General features: G+C 42.2%; 1 protein-coding gene across 27 annotated transcripts in view; it reads right to left on the bottom strand.

Annotated features, from left to right (window-relative positions):
- Window positions 1-20,690, bottom strand: part of NRXN3 (neurexin 3) — a 1,481,114-nt gene that overhangs the window by 32,125 nt on the left and 1,428,299 nt on the right. The gene's annotated exons all lie outside the window — the stretch shown is intronic.

Raw genomic sequence — 20,690 nt, 5'->3', positions numbered from 1 at the left:
CCCAGATGCAAGGAGCCTCTTCTCTCTGCACCAAACCCCTATGCTTATTAAGCTTTCCTACCCATTGATACTGCGTTCTGAACTTAGGCTGCATATGCAGAGGTGGCATCACTGTAAAGGAGGAGGGAGCTAACAGTCCTTCGCCGGATGACTCTGGCACTGGTGCACCTGAAATAAAAGGTGTCCACTTCTGTGCATCTCATTACCAAAAAATATACTGACAAAGTGGAAACAGTTCAGGGAAGAGCAATGATCAGGGCCAGTGCTTCCATTTAGGCGACCTAGGGCACTAGGATTTGGGAGGGCGGCAGACTGCTCCGGTGGACCTCCCGCAGGCGTGCCCGCGGAAGGTCTGCTGGTCCCGCGGCTCCAGTGGAGCATCCGCAGGCATGCGTACGGCAGGTCCACCAGAGCCGCGGGACCAGCGGACTGTCCGCAGGGACGCCTGTGGCAGGTCCACCGGAGCCGCGGGACTGCCAAGCCAGCCCTGCTCCTAGGTCGCCAAAAACCCTGGTGCCGCTCCTGGCAATGATCAGTGCTTCAACCCAATCTCCAGAATTACTTGTAACTCAGTTGTGGATAGCTTGTTGTCTTGCTTTGCATTTCTTGACAACACCTTTGAAAGGTGAAATTGCTGAAACACGATAATCCACTCCACAAGCCGTCAGGACCCTAACATGACTAAATCTACTCTAAGATGCCCTCCTGGAGTGTGCAGAAGACAGAAAGCTCAAGGAATCCATAAAAAAAATACAGTTTTCTTTAAAAGTGAAGAATAGATTACTTGGCTATAAAGAAGATACTGTGGTCCATTGGTGAAAGTACAGCTGACACCCTTGGGTTTTATTCTTGACTCTTACACTCACCAGTATAGAACATATCACATACTCACTCTGTGCCTCAGTTTACTCATGCATAAAATAGGGATAATATTTGCTACCTACACAGGGGTATTGCAATACTTAGCTCATTAATAGTTGTATGGCATGTTGAGACCACTGAATGAAAGGTGTAAATACATATTCAAATTATTATAATTGGTGCAGTTGCCATGAAAGAAATCTGTTGCCATTCACTCCTCCAGCCCAAATTCCTTCAAAAAACACACTCATAAAGGTGCAGGCTGCCATCATAAGCCAACTCTCAACAAACTATGAAAAGAAGACTTGATTTCATAGGGATTTCTCAATGGCAAAAAAAAAAAAAGTCCAATTCAAGCCTCACACACTGGGGCCCGTACAAGATGGCTTTAAAAAAACCCACTATTTTAATGCAATAAGAACATAAGAACATATGTTGCTATATTCCCTCTTCTGAGGCTCAAGCTATGAGTCTCACTGACAACTAAAACCAGGGGAGGGTTGGTGTAGAAGGGGAAACAAAACAACTCATGCTACGAGTATATTTTGAAAGCTTTCCATAGGAGTGCTGCGTGCCTAGCACAACCCTGTGTCTTAGAGCTCCAGCTATGGGACATACTGATCTCTTGAAGGTTCTTAACTAGAAGAATTGGCAAATCGTTATTTGAGCCATTGCTCCTTAGAACAGAGGCCAATGAAGAAACTTGTAACTAATGACGCAGCAGCCTGGCAAGCTGCTGGGTAATAGCTGCAATGTCTGGCTCTGCAAAATGCGGCTATGTATGACCATTGAAGGAATAGTTCTTCAGCAAATCCACTAGGATCTTCTGCATAGTCATTAGGAAGGGGGAAAAAAGATTTGACAGGAGAAAAAAAATCACCAAAAGAAAAAGGAAGCTGTATATTCAACAATGATCAAATGAGGTTTCACATACTGAGATTCATTTCTTCTAGCCTATTGTCACTGTTCCATGTTGGTCACACAAAGCACTGGGTGAATTTACACTCTTCAGTAGAGAGCTGTTCAAATAACTGGATGGACAAAGCAAACCAGGGATCAAAAGGCCTCACACCAGGCTTCCCTAGCCTTCCTATGCAGGTGGGTATTACTAATGCAGTGATCTAGAAGCACCAGTGGCTGCTTTCATCTTTAGACAATCCTGTTGTTAGGATAGATGTGCTCCAGGCATAACATTTGCAGAGTTGTTTTACCAGCTGTTTCTAAAAATACCAGCTTAGTGATGGAGACTTTTTTCTCTCTCTTTTCAAAATATCTTTTTCCCAAGGAAAAGGCAATAGATGTGGGAAACAACATCTGCTGAACAGATCACATAGCTTAGGGGATGGACTTTAGTCTTATAGTTGCTGTTAAAAAACAATGCAAAGCTAAGAATGAAACAATTGAACACATTGCTGCATTCTAACCCCCCCTCCTTTAACAAGGCTAATCAAAGGTTTTATTTCGCTAATACAATCACCGTGGAGTTGGTGACAGATGTCTCCTATAAGAAAAAGACCCTCAGCTAATCCACAGATGAGTTTAATTATTTGGACATCCTGTCAAGGGAGAAAGGAAAGTTGAAAAGTGAAAAGAAGAGGGAAAAGAAATAAACAATTAATTAAAAAACAGTTCTTTGGTGGTAGAGATTATCAATTGAATTTTCAGGTGTGAATATTAACAAATGATCATGCAAAAATATAGAGAGTATTTATGATTACAAAACCCAATATTTACACTTAGAGCCTGGATACTAGACCACATAAATGGTTAACTAGGTGTGTAATCTGTGTGAACCAATGCCCACTTTCATGTATAAATGTTTGCAGTCACACCTGTTGTGCTCTCCTCTGAAAATGTTGACCTAAATGGTAAGTAGCGAAAAATACTCTTTGACAATTCCCCTCATCCACTTGCTAAAGTTTCTGCAGAATCCATCTGCGTGCAGTAGGAATTTGGAAATATGCAAAACACTGAATGGTTGAGCTAAAGAAAGAAAAGCATATCCATGTGTTGGTTGTTTTAATGCCTATGTTCCTTGGACTGAAAACACATATTTGATCCCCCTGGGTAATGCATTTGCTTTCAGGCAAACCTCAAACACTGAGTTATCATGTTACCATTTACAGTTCACAACCCATTTGGTGCTCAGGGCTGCCTCTAACCACCTGTGGAGGGGCTCTGTGCTTAAGGAGGACCCCTCTTTTCAGAACCCTGTCCCTGAAGCATTGGGACAAGGAGAAATGCAGAAGCTTGATATTGCTGTTAGTACAGAAAAACATCTCACCTTCCACTTGCTCATGCGTACACATGCACAGGCACACACACACACACACACACCATATGCCACAACTGCCTAGTCCCCCTGCTACATTGGCAAGTCACCTTACCTTTCCACCAGTTGCCTAGTCCCCAACTCAGCTGCCCGACACCCACTCCCTTATTCTTCTTAGTGATATATGACTTTAACCCCCTGCCACCTGCTGGCCCTTCTCCATCTCCCTGATCAAGGAATTAAAGGCATCTGCCTGAGGTCTGCTGTAGCTGACTATGCCCAGGAGCATTCAGGGATGGTCTAGACAGTATTTGGTCCTGCCAGGAGGGCAGGGGACTGGACTCGATGACCTCTCAAGGTCCCTTCCAGTCCTAGAATCTATGAATCTATGAACCTAGGCTCAAACCTGGGTGCACTCACAAAACAATGTGGGAATGGTTCATTCCGGATTAGGAGCCAGCCCCCACACTCCCAAGTCCAGGGTTACAATTAACAGAGCTAACACTGGAGAGCAAGGAGGAAATAACACACAATTCTATCTATTTGCTCCACATTTGCCTATAAATCTACAAAGCAGTGCTCTAGTTTAGTACCATGGATAGCGTTCCTTGGAATTTCTTTTAGTTTCAGCACACACCCCTGCCACGTCTATACTTACGGCAGTGTGCAGGCACTACACATGTAGCTACACGCCACAATGAGAGGCAGGCCAGGTCTACAGTTGTCATTGAGGTGTTTAGCTACATGCCACAGTGAAAGGCTCTGGCAGTGGGTGACTACACTGCTAAACATAGTGTAGACCTGGGAGACACTGTTTAGGCATGTAGAGAGACCATGTAGGGAATATACTGTGGGGCTTCAGGTGTGTAGGACACTCTACTCTACTGTACTCGCCTAAGCCATGCCTCACCATCTACGCTGCTATGGATACCCATGCTAACTGGGCGTGCAGTGTCCGTACTCTACACAGTGCTGTAAGTGTAGTCATCGGTGTTGCAGTAAGTATTTGGAGACACTTCTTTGCAGTACATTAATGATCTATGGATCAGCACTAAAACAGTCAGCTTACAGGGAAACCATAAATGCTAGTAATTATATAACAAAAGTAAAACCACTACATGCATTTCTATAGCATTTTTCAGCTGATGATCTCCAACTGCTTAAGAAAGCTTAGCTAAGGCTGCTGTGAGGCAGGGAAATATAATTAACTTAACTTTACAGAGGTCAAGAAAAGCTAAGTGACTTGCCTAAGATCTCAGTGGTAGAATTAGAGCCCAAGAATCCTGACTCCCCTTCCTGTGTTCTGCACACTAGACACATTGGGCCAAATTCAGAGATGAGCATAAATGAACCTCATGGAGTTATACTGGCCACCATAATAGCAAGTTACATCAGCTTAGGGATGTGCCCTGGAAAATAACTACAGGGTTTTCCCTTTTCCGCTTCTTTGTGATCTGTGATAAAGGTGTGAAAGGTAGTTGTTTAAAAAAAAATCCTCCATTTTTGTTTGAAATTCAGCTATTGTCTACCTTGAAACTCTGTATGGTGAGTGGAGATGTGGTCAAATATGACTTCACAACTGTGAAGAGAGTGAAAGCTAAATAACAGAGAGGAGGAGAGGAGTGGGATTCTGAGTCAGTCTGGTTAAAACATTTTACTTTTTATTAACACATATTTAACTCCAGTGCCTAGAGAACAATGCAAACCACACCTCTGCCCCCTCCCCCACACACTACCACCACAAACATCCTTGGCACGCTGGATTTTGCACTGCAGCATGGATATTATGTTGCAGACCTAATCTTGGGCACCCTGGAAGGATGTGCTACACTTGAGGAGGGCAGAGAAAAAAAAAGGTCCACGTTTATACTAGGAAATCTTTGTATTTTCCCTGGACTAATTACAATTTTTTGTGTGTCAATGTAAAATTGATAAGGCCTTCTGGCTTTCTCTGGGATAACTCAGGAGTAGCTCTACTAAAATCAATGGTGTTGCACCAATGGATGTAGCACCAGAATGCGGGCTAGTCTACACTAAAGTTGCAACAGCGGTGCAGCTGTGTTGATGTAGCTGTGAAGTTGTGCTGATAGGAGAGAGTTCTCCCATCAGCGTAATCACACCACCTCCCCCAGAGATGGTAGCTATGTTGGTGGGAGACGATACAGTGGTGTCCACACTGGCGCTTAGGTCGGTGTAACTTATGTTACTTTGGGGGTGGCTTTTCCACATTCCTGAGCAACTTGTTATACTGAAGTAAGCAGTAGTATGTACAAGCCCTTAGAAGATCAGGTTCTTAATTTTACAATAGGGCAGTTATTTTGCCTAAAAAGTGTGTGTCCACTGGCAGAAATGGGTGGGTAGGTGGGGGAGAATCATACTTTACACATAAGTAAAGGATTGAAAAATATGTCTGATCGCTAATTGAGGGCCAGTAGTTGGAAAAAAGTACACTGGTCCTTAAAACATGTGAAATGCTCCCACCAAAGAGCTCCTGGCCCAGGTAGTTTGTAAAATATTACAGATTAAAACAAGCTTGCCCTCTAATTAGTTAATTGTAAAAAGTGTAATGTCATTTAGTCTACTTTATTCTAGTTCTAGTGAGCCCATAACTGTGCTATGGCATTTTGGCCACGGTAGTACTTATTGATCATTTTAAAAGTAATTTTGATTGTTAATTTAGTAAAAAAGCTCAAGACTTACATAACATTTAAATAAAAGATCATTTTGGACCTCTACTGCTTTGCCAAAGTCAGAGCAGCATTTTGAGTCCAATGCTGATCCTGAAAGCTACTCTTTTCATATTGATGTGGTAAAAATCTTGGAATCTGTTGTTCTTTTAACAGAAATAAGTCTGATATTTTCTCCCCTTAAACCTATTGGGGTAGTTGTAGTGCCTCTTGAATGCCAAAAGAGGAACAAATTATATCATTGTCAGCATAGGACAAAAACTATGACAGGGAACCACAATGGAGGTGTGAAGATTAACCTTTTTTTGTGAAGTTCTTGCAAAGTTTTATGAAGATGGCATTCAACAGCATGATGAAAATATACAAAACATTTTTATCAAATTAGGTGACACCTGAAATTTAAAACCATGCCAGGCTGATTGCTATCCTACTTTTATCCCATTTAAATCTGGTGTAATGAGCTGGGTTAAACATCTCTGAAATAAGGAGGTGTAATTGTCACACTTCATCTGAGATAGTTGTACAAAGCCATTAAACTCCTTTATGCAACCACGTAGCTGAAACAATAGTGGCCTCCACACTAAACACTGGCATGTCACCACCCAAAACAAAGATACATGCAAGGCACATGTGGGCAGAGGGGTTTTGCTGTATACAACCTGTGAAGGTTTATGTGTCTGTGAGAGAACCAGCAAAAAGATGAGAAAACTTGTAAGAGAAGATAGGAAGCACCAGCTTCAGGCAGAACAAGCACTGAAAGCATGGTACTGAGAAAAGCTGAGAGAGCGCTTTTGGGCAGAGTGTTGGCTGAAAGAGGCTTGACATTGTAAGCGAAGAAACTGTCTCCTGTTGTTTGATTCCTCCTGTGTTCAGGGAAACAGACCTTTTTACATTCTTTGTAAATTAACAAGACTGTACCAAAGATACCTGACTTCTTTATCAATTTCTCCTCCCAACGGAAACCACTTGCAGGCTTCCAAACTTTGACTATCCACTTGGGTCAAAAAGGAGTAATGGTGGGATGATTTTGATATCCAGTTTCCCATACAGCCCTGGAGTTAGTACTTTATACCACTTGAGAACAGAGGGTCTAGTGGCTAACAGATTGGAAATGAAGTAGAGATGTAGGATGAAGGCAAAGTTGTAACCCATATGACACGACTGTAAACTCTGATATCTCAAGACCTGCAAGGCTGGAAATGAAAGCAAAGTACAAAAGTATCTCCCACTGGCCTTGCTAAGAGACATGATATTGGGCTAAATGGGGCACTGAAATTGAACTATATTTCCATGGGCGGGTTATGATCTTTCTTATGCTGGTTTTACACTGATGTAATTACGCTGATTTTTTAAATAAAATTACTCCTGATTTATGCCATTACGAGAGCAGTTTTTATGCCCTGTTTTCCTACCTCCATATTAATTTCACAACTACCACAACAGGATAATTTTGAAGTTTAAGAACCTCAGCATTATCTCAAGCGTTGTTATTGTACTATTCTCTTTTACTGTCCTTCAGTCTTGTCTAGTGACTCTGGTGGAGCCTTAGACCTCAACTGGTGAGCCTCGGGTCCTACTGATAAAGAAAGCTCAAACATCTCAGCTAATTTGGAATCCCAGCCTCCAAAGCTTATTCAGCTACTCTCCAGAGGGAGTGCACTAGCTATCATTTCTTCTAGTCGGACACCATTTCAAATATTAGCAGGGGGCTCTCACCTCCAGGCAATATCACCAAAAGAATACAAAACAAAACCTTTCAGCTATAAAATGAGATTTGCAACTATCTCTGCCGATAGTATCTATCTCTATATACTTGACATACTTTCCTTTAGCAATATGTTTCCATAATTTTCTGGCAGGCACCGGGATATTATTTATCTTCAGGAAACAAGATAGCTCCTTCTTGTTTCACATTAGATAATCACTTACCCTAGACATATAGAGACCTAACATAAATGCATTTGACTGTGATGCAAAAAGCTTTTTTTGAATCATATGTCACCTCTTTCTCTCTCTTCTCTTTTGCTGCATGTTTCACCGGGTATTTTTCACCTTCTCCCACATACTTTATGGAGTTGAAAATCAAAGCTAACGGGGATAAGGACTTTCTCCCAGAAGGCTGAAAATATCATATTTTAGTAATTTAGACATTTGTCAGCTTGATAACCCAGCCAAGGCTTCTAGAGGGATTACCAGAATGTGACAGTGCACATGGACTGGAATACAAACAAATGGATTGTGAAGAGGTCTGGAAATCAGTGTGGGCAAAGTGGCCCACGCCCCTGAAAATCCTGGGTCTGATTCTGATCTCACTTGCACCTGCTGTAAACCATGAGAACTCAAAGTTATAACACTGAAAAAAGTTAAGTTTCCACAGCAAAATTCTGATTGAGGGTTAGATTCTGAAGCAAATTCCACACTGGTGGAATTGTAAAATGCATGGGCCCTGCACATGGTGTTCCAGATACACCATTTATTTCCAGATAAGATGTGAGATAGTAATCTAAAGGTAATTTCTCCCAATGATTATGTGGTAATACCATTGGAAACAATCATTTTTGGATGAAAACAGTACTGATACACCAAACGTTTGGTTTTTTTAATTATCTCCTAGTTTCTTAAAACTATTGATAAAATCTGTGTAGTTTCAAGGAAGTGATAACAACTGATTTTTAATACTTAGGAAATAACTGCATACGAGTGTAGCATGTAGTATTGTAATCAGTTTTGTATAACATGCCGGTTTTGTACAAATACAAAATTCCATATTCATCACCACTTGCACTTTTCCTTAACCTTACTAGACAGAGAACAAATAGGAATTACTGTTATTTGATAAGATCTGAAATAAACACTTCTTGTTGTATCAGGTGGAATTCTCTTCATTTATGTACTCCATCTCAATGCTTACTTATAGCATATTGGCTCTTACAAGCTACGTAAGGCTGGGCTCTGTCAGAACAAAGTTCTCAAACCTCTCCAGGAGTGGGGGCTCTTCTGAACCTAATCTCATGATGTGAGGACATTTACAGCATGTCAAAGGTATTTGTGAAAATTCAGGGTTTGGTTTGGTAAGGTAAGATAGAATGTGGCTATTTCTGATTCCCACTCACACTATGTGCCTCATATCTAACAGGAATCTTCAGAAGGAGGAAGACTACATTCAAGTGGTTATTTAAGAGGATGGACAAAGTTACTTGAAGTTTCTCCCTTTCTTCCAGCCTACTGTGACCAATTTGAAGGCAATTTCTCCCATGTGCAAACATTCAGAGCATGAAATCTCAGTAGAAAAGATCTTCAATCTGTATAAATGTAAAGTCTTTGAGGCAGACCCCCAGTGACTCTAAGCTTATTCATCTCTCCTGTTATGTACAACGGATGGACCTCTAATTAACGGAAACCTCCCAAGAAAATCTAGTCAATTCCAGCTCTATTTTTGACTGTCATCTTCTCCTCCCTCCAGGATTTCTGCCTTTTAACAAGACTAAAAAAAAAAAAACCATCAAAAAACAACCAGCTCTACATTTTTTTAAAGTTGGATGAGAGAGACAGACCCTATTGCAATCATTTTGGAGATATGGCATTGGAATGCATCAATCAGAAATCATAAAAATGAGCTGTGATTCTATCTGCTCACAGATGTGTTTAGTACTCTGGCAGGGAGGGAGACTTGGAGAAAGTCTAACTCCCCAAACAGAGTTTTAGCCAAGTAACAAAATGGAGGGGAGAGGGAGTGATGGAGTGCTACTCCTTCTCCTCCAATAGTCCCGTTAATCTTTGTTGGCTGCTGCTTCTTCCTTTTCCCTCACACTTCCCCATTCTCTAGATTAATACCCTCTCAGATAAATTTTCTGCTTATCTGTAACATTAAGGCAACAGCAAGGCAAGCTGCTCCTCACAAAGTACTTTGTGATTGCACCTCAGTTCTGATTTGGAGTCTAGGGATGAGAGGGGAGTGGAGTATCCCTTTCCCATTCAATCATTAGCTCAGTGGTTCTCAAACTTTTTTTCCACGGACCACTTGAAAATTGCTGAGGGTCTCAGTGGACCACTTAATGATCTTTCCAAATGTTGTTTGTAGCGTTAGCTAGCTATTGTAAAGCCCTTTGAATAAAAGCGCTATATAAAGAAGACTTTAATAATAATTAACATTTTTGTTCTACAAATAAAAGCACACAACTCATATTTTAATATCAGTAGCCTTATCTTTCTAATGCGATGGATGTGCCCTCTCTCCGCCACCGCAGCAGTCACAGAGCTGAAGTCGGGAGGGGGCGTCTCTCCCCCGCCACAGCAGCCCTCGAGCTGGGGCTGGGAAGGAGGGCCATTTCTCCCCTGCAGCTGCAGCCCTGGAGCTGGGAAAAGTCATCTCTTTTTCTGGTCGTCACAGCTCTGCACGTCCCAAATTCCCCCTAACCCCTCTTCTCACCCCACTGCCCCCTCCCACCTACCCCCTATCCCCACCAAGGCCACCACCTCACCTTACATGTTCATCTTCTCCAGGACCCAGGCACCTAATTAGTGGACCCATGCCTGTGTGGCTCCACTAATTAGGTGGGTGGGTGGCCTTTCATTCTCTCATGTGCGACCACTCAGGTGCACACCTTAGAGGGAACTATCCGCGGACCACCTGAATGGAGCTTTGCATTAGCTTATTTGCAGAGACTGCTAAGAGGGAGCTCATCTATACCCAGATCCTCAAAGTTATTTAGGCACCTAACTCTCATTGATTTGAAATCAAGTAACTGATTTCACAGGCATCTAAATACCTTTGTGGATCTAGGCCCTAGTGCCAGTTATGTTGGTGGGCTTTTTTTTTAACATGGTCATCTTTCCCAGTAGGAAATGGACAAAGAATGTTTCACACTGACCACCAAACAGCCCAAGGCAGGGAGCAACTTCTGGTTCCTACTAAAGCTAGTTAAAAATTAAAGGGACCAAAGGGAGCCCTGTGCATGACTCCCAGGCACTGCAGATTTAACACTTTCATTGGGATAAGGTGTAGCACATTGTGCCCAGGTCAATACAGGAATGGTAGTTGGCATTACCCTCCTAACTGCTGCTACACGTTCACACACATGTATCTACTTGATATAAAACGTACAATGTCTAAAAACCATTGTTTCAACAAGAAACCATAGCAACTAATAGCAACAGCAGGCCTTGGCTATTCATAACTCAGCCATGATAATAAGGCTTAGAACTAATATACTAGGTATAACACTTTGTACTAATTAATAATACTATTACTGTTATATATAACATCATCTGAGTAGCCAAGATAATTTAAATAATTAATCAATTAAGTCTCAACTGCCCTCCACCCTACTACCCGAGGTTGTATTATTTCCTTTCCCCCACTTTACAGATGGATGAAGTGAAGCATAAAATGGGAAGGTCACAGAGTAAATCAGTGGCAGAGCTGGGAAGAGAACTCTGGAATCTAGACTCCTGATCGTCTACTCCAACAACTACACAACACTTTGCTGGCCAGTGAAGTATGTCGCAACCTGTCCGAGCTAATAATGTCTGCTCCTGGAGAGACGATGAAAGCAGAAACTGAAAGAACATTTCAAGTATCAGTAAACCATTTATGACCTTATCTAGGATAAAAATGGAACAGAACAGGATTGTATATAACACTTCTTATGCCTCCATTATCTCAAACAACTTTACAAACCAGAGCGCTAAACAACGACTGCGCAATGACTGTATAAGGCAAACTCAGCAGCCACTCAACCTGGCATCTGAAAACCCAGCTCTGCTCTTTCTGCCCATATGTCATCCCAGCAATAAGGATTCTGAAGTTGGAACTTAGCTGACAATGTTCTGCTGATCTGTAAGGCAGAATAAACTCCAGCTAACTCTCCCAGAGTTGTGTTGAATCCACAGCTTACAACAGCAAAACAATTCAGTCTTGGTAGCAGTAAAAAGGGCAGACATGACTCAATATACAGGGAACTGTTCTGTGGAATAAAGAGGCACTGTTCTTATGGAATCCTTTCCAGACTGCAACTGCATTGTAAATTTTAGGAAAAAATTCATATTTCAATACATGAAATTGCTTGTGCAGAGTGCCACATTTTTTTCAGCATGCCAACCCCCCGCCCCAATTTTACATATAGCCTCACTGCAGGTAGCTTTTCCCAGAGACCAAGCTAGCTGTGCATAGACACAATATGGCTTCGCTAGAGAAGTTCTTACTGTACTGTACTGGCATATAGAAATGCTGTTTTTGTACAAAGAAGTCACTTTACTGTTAGGTCAGTAAAGCAGTTCTAAATGAAATGAAAACGACAAGGGTTGGCAAGTACTTTCCAGCTGCAAAATTTGCCTCTGTTGACAGGTTATAAAGGCACCTTATGATTTCCCTGCTGCAATCTGGGCATCAGAATGTCAGTAAAAGCTTTTTGCCCCTTTGTGGAATTCCCTCCAGGGAAGGTTAAAAGGGAAGGCGGAGGAAGGGGGGGAGGGGGAAGAGAAGTGAGATAGTGCAAGGGATTCAAACAACACCTAACGAACAGAGAACAGAATCACATAACAACACCAGAACGATGGACTCCAAGACACACTGACAAGACAGATGAACACAGACAAAACACAAGATCACTACCAAGATTTTAAAAAATAGGAAAAAAAACCCTAAAAATAAATCAATATAACACTGAGACTGCAGAGGCAGCCACTGGTATTGGCACAACTCATCGAAAAAGAGTAAATTATAATTCAACTAAAAATAAAAGTTAAAAATAATCTCCCAAATCATGCACTACAGACTTGCTGGGTTAGCCTGACTGCATAGCTCTGATGAAACACGAAATGGCGTCATCACAGCTCATGCACAGATTAATGAAGGCCACGGTTAGTTAATCAGCTAAAACTACAGCATGCCACAAAAAATGATCTTATACTGACCCAGAAATAAAGACACAACAGATATTCTGCACTTGCAATAAAATTCTTTTTATGCCATCTGCAGTTTGTAGGGGCTTTATTATTTTTGTTTTGTTTTGTCTTTTGTGGGGGAAGAAGCAGCAATTCTTGCTTTTTTTTTAATGAAAAAAATGTAAAAAGGGGAAGGTGATAAGAGAGGGTCTGCACAGAAGCAAAAAAAGGAAGGAGAGAAAAGGGAGAATAAAAGAAGGCATAGAGGGGTGAGAATCTTCATTCTTTTGCACACAACTTTCTTGGGATGTCTTTTTTAATCTGGAAGTTTAGAGTTTTAGGATGGCAAGAAAAGATTTTGTTGCCTTTGTTGGATTGCAGAGCTATCTCTCTCTTGCAAGTTGATTTAATTATTATTTTGTTGGAATTACTCCAAAAATACAAACTAAAAATTACAATAATGACTTTAAAAATTAAAAAAATAGCAGTATGGCAGCATCATGATTCAAAAAAAATTAAATCAAATAAAGGTAACTAAAATATCAATCACCAAAAATTCATGCGGCACAAGATGAGGTGAAACGACAGAAAATGTTCTTCAAATATATACAACGTATATATCTATCTATATATACACGGAGCCTTATGTGTATATATCGATGGATATAGCTGTATAATTTTTTATTCTCCCTGCCCCCCTCCTTCCCAAGAATAACTGGCAGATGAAACTATTGCTTGAAAAACAAACAAATAAATAAATCAAAGGAAAAAAGGGGAAAAAACCCTCCAAAGGAAAAAAAAAACGTTCTCTGTTCACCAAGAATTAACCGTATCATGCATCTGTCCATATCAGTGGATGCTGGGGTTAGATGAGGGCATGAATTTCTGTGTAAACATGTGACTGGATGATAGGAACTATTGTAGATATTGGTCTTACATTACTTTAGTATATATACATATGTATATATATACTGTATATCGTGTATATATAGATCTAAACTATATAAACTTGAGGGAGTGTTTGGGGCTTATATAGAAGGATCAATACCCTGAAAACGAAACCCAAAATAAAAATATAACATAAAAAGGAGGGTGGGAAAAAAACCATAAGATTCTGCATGAATGATCAGTAAACTTGTTCTTTTGCTTTGGCCTTCAAAAACATCTGTAGCCAGAAAGTTCCATAAAGCAGTCATTGCCATTACAAATATCACCCCATGTAATTCTGCACCACAAGGATAGCCCTCATTTCAGACCCACGCACCTGGGGCCCAATCCTGTATTCTCTCTGTGCCCCATGTAAGCCAGTGACAGGCTGAGGGAGGCAAAAGTCAAGGTCTTAGTATCATTCCACTCTGGCTGTTGTGAAGGACTAACTGTGGAAATGCAGCCTCTGGAAGATGAGGTAAATGGTATTTATGCTTGAGAAATGACGCCTATGTCAGGATTTACGTTGGGCCCTTCTGTTTCCCTGGTCTCTCTTTGCATTCTGTGTGGCTGAGGAGTTCAGAGCTATGCTGCATAATTTGGGCCCAAAGTCTCCCCTTTCTGAGTGTGTGGCTCACACTAAAGGTAGTGGGTACCATTCATACACATTGAAGGGCAAAATGTGAGCCCCAGAGACAGAAACAGGGTTACATTAATTTTGCCTGATGCAGGGTCTCTGGTCAGAGGATTTGACACTGAGGGGTGAGCAACAGAAAATGTCTCACAGAGCTCCTGCTGGAGATGGGGGTGAGGGAAGGCAGCTTTCAAATCCATTGGGTTCTCCATAGAAGCCCTATGGTGCTAGCTGAGGAAAGGTTGTGCTGAATCAGCATTTCCTCTGATTTTCCGACCCATGATTCCTTCCCATTCAGCACTGTGCTTTTCCTGCTGGCTGCTTGCCTGCAGACCCCTCGTGGAAGAGACTGTGTGCCCTGCCTTGCTGCTTTCTGCAACTAATGTTTGTGTCCTTGGCAGATTTTCCACTGTGGAGCCCTCGCACTTAGGGTTACATTGACAGAAGCTGGAATAACCCATGGATCAGTCTGGCGCATAAAGCCAGTTGTGTGTATATTGGCTTCTGTATATACAGATATATGTGCCTACTGTGTAGCTGTGTATATATGTCACACACACATACTTAAATACAGTAGATGTTTTAATATTTCAGGGCATGAATTACAGGTCTTTGGGTTTCTGCTGAAGGTTTGGCACACTGACTCCCTCCTGGGAAAAGCCTTCTGGTCTGATTTGCTAGAGTCAGCCTGAGGTTATTAAGTTTTTTGGATGATTGAAATACACTGAATAAATTCCTCTTGAAAAAGGCTGGGAAAGTCAGTCAGGCTAGTAAAAATTAGAAGCCTGCAAACAAAGCAGTTAGAAACCCACTGTCTGTCTGAACCCAGGGAGCTTGGGAGGTTTACCTCATAGCTGTGGATCATTTCTAGAGGTTATGTTACAGGATCTTGATTTACTGGCAAGTGTTTGGGTATTGTTGTTTTGACTAATACCATAAGTGTGCTGGGCTGCAATTCCAACTCACTGCCCAATTAGATGCATTTAATCTGAGTCAGTCCCAAAGGGTTATAAGGACAAGCTTAACGGAGGAAAGGGTAATGGTGCTGGGTTACAACAGCAGCTGTTAAGAAAAAAGAACCATGATTTTCAGAACACTGAAGGCTGTGTTAAAGGCAGATGAGGTTTACTCCTTATTTTTCTGGGGCCTTATAGTTCAGACACACAAATACCCTCCAGGTTCAAACATTGCACAGAATAGCCTTAAAAATCTTCCACCCACTGACTGTAGCTGCATGATCAAAACAGCACAATGGCTGCCTCTTTTTCCAGCATGCCATGCCAAGACACTGGACCCAACTTTGGGGGTGTGAGAAATCTGAACCAGGATCTAGAACTGAATTGCATAAATGACTCCTACTTCTAGAATGGGCCAAAACAACATCTTTGGCCTGAGCACCCAGGCTTTGGAGTATTTGAAATCTAGACCCAGATATAAACATGGTGTCTTTGGCACATTTAGAGAATTGATTATAACAAGCAATTCAGCGCTAATGCAGAGGACGGAAATCTCTCCATTTTGGGTGACTTTCTCCCCAAGACCCTATGTGCTAATTAAGGCCTACTTTACTCCTGTATTAGGGTTTTAAGTGGCATATGAGAGGTATTTAGGGCACTAGGATGAATGTCAAGCTTTCTTATCTTTAGTCCATTAACCACTTTTCTGTTATTACTTTTCACAGGGATTGTTATTAGACTCATTTATGGTGCTACCATTGCTTTTTAGGTACAGTTCCATGGGTATGTGTGGTTACATGACAGATGGTCCCAAGCTCTCAGAGTCAGGACAGGAATGTCAGGGACAGAACCAGGGAGTTCAACTGACATGCAGGTTGCAGGCTCCTTGCAGTAGTAAATTTGCCTGTAGAGGTGCAAGATGCCTGCCATCCCTGCTGCGCTGGGAGCTGGCCAGCACAGCCAGGGCCGGTGCAACCATTTAGGCAAACTGGGCGGCCGCCTAGGGTGCCTAGTGGTTGGGAGCGCCTAAAGGTCCCCTCAGGTGAGGAGGTGGAGTGGAGGTGAGCTGGGTGGGGGGGCACGCGAGGAGGGCTGCCCGCAGTAACGGGGGGGGGGGGAGACACAGGGGAACAGCTCCCTGCCCCAGCTTACCTCCACTCTGCCTCCTCTGCTGAGCACACAGCCGAGCTCTAAGTCTCCTCCAATCAGCGCCGCAAGCCTGGGCGGGGAGGAGAATTAGAGCAGCGCCAGTGTGCTCAGTGGTGAAGGTGGAGCTGAGGTGAGCTGGGCGGGCTACCCAGGCAGGGTTAGCTGCCGTGGGGAGGGGAGAGGGAGGAAGTCTCCCCAGGCAGGGGTAGCTGCCGTGGCGGGGGCGGGGGAGGTCAGGTCTCTCCAGGCAGAGTTAGCTGCACAGGGGGATGGGGGAGAGTCTCCATGGGTGGGGTTAGCTGCTGTGGGGATGGAGGAGAGTCTCCCCAGGCGGGGTTAGCTGCTATGGGGGGACAGGGGAAGTCTCCGCAGGCAGGGTTAGTTGCCTTGGGGGATGGGGTGGAGAGGGGTTAGCTGTCGTGGTTGGGGAGGGTAGCTGCTGCGAGGGGGACTCCCCGGGTAGGGGGCTGAGTTAGCTGCTGTGGGGGGGGCAGGGTTAGCTGGATGGGGGGTGCAAGATGGAATTTTCGCCTAGGGCGTGAAACTTCCTTGCACCGGCCCTGAGCACAGTCCCGATATGAAAAAGAGCTGGAGACGGGCATTTCTTTTTTTTATCCATCTTTTACTTTTAAAGAAGTGAGCTAGAGGTATTTGGATTCAGAGTAGCTGTATGTTGAGGTTCAGGGTTTGGATTCAATGCGGAATTAGGCCTTGGGTTCAATGGTGCTGATATCTCGCAAGTATTTCTCATGACATTTTTGACCTCAAAGAGATGCAAATCTCATGATTTTCTGCCATCTTTAAACACATTCAAACCGGAATCTGAAAATGGTCTTCCTGGGTGTCAGATTGGACACAGAACAAAAATCATAGGAATATATTTGGCTCTGGGGATTGGAGTCTGAATCACATGAAATCTGAAAGGCTTTGAATTGAAGGAGGAGACTCTCTCCTGACTGTGACTCATTGTGCTTGTGTATTGCACAATGACCTTACTCTGGTGTGCATCACATCTCACAGCTGCAGCGGGGTAACCATTTGTGTTCAGTAGCCTATAGGTTACTGGATCATACCTCTGGGGGTGAAGTGAGGCCAGGTCTGGCATCTGGAACAAGCTCAGGGGCTTTAAAGGCTACTGATTATCATAGGAACATGATGGGGCCTGAATTGAGTTTGTCATTTAATTTCCAGTTTGTTGCAGAACTGAACAGGAAAGCCACAGGGTGGTGTAAAATACACTGACCTGCCAGCAGAACAATAGGAAGCAACTTTAAATGAGTTTGATTAAAAACACAAGTAAAACCATCTGATTCTTCCTCTCTCTGGGGTATCCGCTAAAGGAAGAGATCCTTGCAAATGGCCAAATCCTGCCCTGGCTCATGAAGCAAGAGGGTACTAAGACATGTCCAATGCACCCTCCACTACAGGGGTCTAATGACCAGGGCAGGATGGTTCAAGGGACTCATTCACTTTGCTGCTGATTTCAGAAATATCAAAAGGACCATTCTACTTCCTTTGAAATTGGGGGGGTGGGGTGGGTTCTGACACTGAGGGTATGTCTACACTAGAAACGTTATAGAGGCACGGCTGCACCACTGTAGTCAGACACTTACTACAGCATCAGAAGGGGTTCTTCCATCACTGTAGTATATCCATCTCTCCAAGAGGCGATACCTAGGTTGACAGCATAAATCTTCCAATGACCTAAGAGTGTCTACACTGGGACTTTAGTCAGCTTAATTACACTGAACAGAACATGAAATTTGTCATAGCCCTGAGTGATGTAGTTAAGCTGAACTAACTTTGTAGTGTAGACAGAAGATATCTAATTGAGGAGTAAAGTGAGCCCCAACTACCACTTGGACACAGCAGCATACTTGCTATCCAGTGGAGGAGTGACCACAGCTCTTCAGATCATAACTGTGCGTGTGCATGGGTCATTAGCCATCCATCTCTCCTTGCACCATGGACTGATATAGCCCTGCTGCTTCTCCCTCTACTGACTTTGAACACAGTGCTGCTGAGAGGATTTAAACCCAAGTGCACAAGCGAGCATCCACAGCAAAGATCACTTCGCAGTGGGCCAGTCAACTCCTCCACTTGCTGCCAGTGTAAATCCTGAGGAACTTCACTGACTTCAGTTTATCACCTTACCCCCTCAATGAGGCACTAAAGAGGGGTAATCTCCATTGTATATATGAGACACAGAGGTTTTGGGGCCAAATTTTCAAAAGTGCCTAAATCACTTATACTTTCGATGGGACTTCGGCTCCTACAGGTCAGATGTTCAAAGGTATTTAGGTACCTAGTGGAATATTCCAAACTATTAATGCAATGGCTCCTTCCTTTTTTAGAAGCCTGCTCCCTCTAGGCTTGACTCATTCACTGATGCTACATTCTCAGATTCTGTGCTATCACTATTCATCACCAGGAAAAGATCTGTGACACAGACTGGATTTTTTTCTAAAAGATCTGCTCTAGGAATTATTTTGGGGAAGTATGTGTTATAAAGGAGATCTGACTAGATGGTCACTTTTGGCTTTTGAATCTATAAATCAGTGACTCTATTGCAGTGTGACAGCAGGAAATGGACAAGAGAAGCAGGCTGATAAAGATAGGAAAATGCTTCCATTTTGACAGTCAAAGAAAAAAAGAAAGTTTACTGAGATCTTTGAAGATTGGTAGGGGTCTTTAAATGGATGAACTGTTAGTTTCTGTTTCTTCAGTCCTTTGTGTATGGCACTAAATTCCGTGGCTCTGCCTTAATGAGACGCCACTGTGCTGATTCCCAGTGACTCACCACTGCCCGTCTCTGTGGTAGGTCTTACTGTGCCACTGGTACCCACCTCTGAGTCAAGTGTTTACATGCTAACCTACTCTCATGATTGCCATGCTGGGATGTAGAACAGCCTTAACTTCACTGTGGATTATAGAAGACATGCCGAATGCCAGGCAGTGGGGCACTGGCTGGTACAGCTGAGTCTGGTTACGTATCTCCAGCTGCATGAAAATGTTGGAGGAACAGTTTTCAACTATCTGCCTGGCTAAGTGCATAGGTCTTTATATTGATCTGGTAGAAGGGACAGAGGCTCTGCCATTTGCTTGAATCTGCCTGAGTGTCTCTGCCTTCCCTAGTGGTTCCACTGTGGAATTTCCCAGCTACAGTTCAAAGCCATGTTAGTTATTGAATGACCAAGTCCTACCAAAACAAAAAAATAAAATAATAATAATAATAATAACAATAATAATAATTAATAAAAAAGAATGCAGGCTGCCTATGAAAGGTGGAAAAGAAATATGAAAGCACTATCTTTGGGTGACTTTTATTATTATGACTATATTAATCTGAAAAGGTTCAGGAAACTATGAACAGAACATTTTATGGGGTAGATTTTTTTTTTAGCAAAAAGAAAAATAACTCCAAACAAATAATAAACCAAAACAAAAACAAAAATTAAACAAACTATTTATGTGTTTCACCTTTAATGATGTAAGAGTCTAACCAAACTCCATTTTTTTATGTACACAGAAATTCGATGATATCTGTTCTCTATTATATAAATGCTTAACTCATGGCAAGCCTCAAAAAGACGACTTGAAAAAGTCTGTAAGAAATAAAACAGACTGCAGTTGCCTGCTGGATATCACATCATATATATCTCACCAGAAAGTAAAGCCATCAAACCATCAAAATGTATCTGGGTCTAAAGGGAGAAGTCGAATCAGTTTCAAATGGTTACACTCCTGTTGACTCTTAATGGATACATTTTGAAGCATCATTGCAGGTAACATGGCACAACTTAATACTAATTTTGCATTTACTGTGATACTCCCCAAGTTCTCTAGGCACACAGAGAACAAAACTAGTATGAATCTAGTACCATATTAACTGCATTCAGAATCCCACGGACAAATATATTTTTGCAGCATATTTTCAGAATGATGATTAATGAAGATTAAATAATATTGACCATTCATTATTGCCCAACTTTAGTTTCTCTCTCTTTCACCCCTCAGTCCCTCCACCTTTAATATATACTTTGGACCACATCAATTTCTTCCTCTCCAATAGAGCAGCACCAGAGCTGCTACAAATATGTAGCATAACTGTTAACCATTAATTAATTAGGGGCTGGTTCCAGGAAGTTTGGCTTCCTGTACAAACAGCTTTCCATTAACTGAGAGGTTATTACATCTCTGTCTTTTGTTATTGCCAGCTCCATGGGATCTGATGCTTGGCTGTATAAATTTGTATTTTATATACTATATATATATATATATATGTATATATGTATATTACATATATAGCTATATATATG

Source organism: Gopherus flavomarginatus, chromosome 5 (assembly GCF_025201925.1).
Source record: "Gopherus flavomarginatus isolate rGopFla2 chromosome 5, rGopFla2.mat.asm, whole genome shotgun sequence".
In the NCBI taxonomy this organism is placed as follows: domain Eukaryota; kingdom Metazoa; phylum Chordata; order Testudines; family Testudinidae; genus Gopherus; species Gopherus flavomarginatus.
The sequence above is the reverse complement of the archived record's forward strand: the minus strand, read 5'-3'. Positions and strand labels throughout refer to the sequence as shown.